Below are 971 nucleotides of genomic sequence, written 5' to 3'. Positions count from 1 at the left end.
TCCTATGCGTCTTGCGCCACACTCCTCACGCAGCGCAAGAACTAACCCGATTCGCCCTGTAAACCTTGTCACAGATAGCGTGTCCATCCAAAATGACGCCGCAATTTAGCTGTAACACCTGCCTCTGTCGTAGATAACATCCCCGTTGCTCAGTGTAACGCCGTGACTAGAATGATGTAACACCTTTCACTGCCATGTGTAACACCACCGCAAAATGACCCAAGGCTATTCACCTAACACTTATAGAATCGCCAGTTATCTTACCCTTCAACCTCTCCTTAACACTTAACACTAGTACCTTAGCTTCCCTCCTTCTCCCCCTAGGACACCCCCCCCCCATATAAACGTGATATCCGCTAACGCTTAGCGCCCTACCCTTTAATATTACTGAGATTGAGAAACTTTAACACCAATAACATCCCCATAACACCTATAGAATCCACAGTTATCTGGCACATAAACCTTTACTCCACTTAATACCAATACCCTAACACCGGTTACATCCTCACAACCACTCCGCATAACTCCAATACCACCCCTGTCTGGTGTCACATTAATACCATACCATAGCTGTCTAGTACAATACCACCATCAGTCTCAAAACTACAGCATGGGACGCTCCCTCAGCTGTGTCACGTAACACCCGTGGTTGCTATACTCCGTAATCGGCCCCAGCTGAACACCGCCCGCATAAACAGGGCGGTATTTAAAGGGAAGTAAAGAATACCATCATTAGAGCAGCTCAACGGGATGAGAAAAATGAAAGTTATCGTGGCAGATAATATTGCGCATGGCGAATTAACGTAAAGTACCTAACAAGGTCTGATGAGTGAATTAATCGTATTATGACGAATGTATTCATTTTGTCATCTCCTGCGTTTTTGGGTGACGTGCTAGCTAGCTCTTTGATGAGCGTTGTAGGTGTGCACGTGTTCCCCTTTGCAGCGGGTCAGACGAACAGGTTCCTGCTT

The sequence above is a fragment of the Penaeus monodon genome, chromosome 21 (assembly GCF_015228065.2).
Source record: "Penaeus monodon isolate SGIC_2016 chromosome 21, NSTDA_Pmon_1, whole genome shotgun sequence".
NCBI lineage: Eukaryota > Metazoa > Arthropoda > Malacostraca > Decapoda > Penaeidae > Penaeus > Penaeus monodon.
This window is presented reverse-complemented; position numbering follows the sequence as displayed.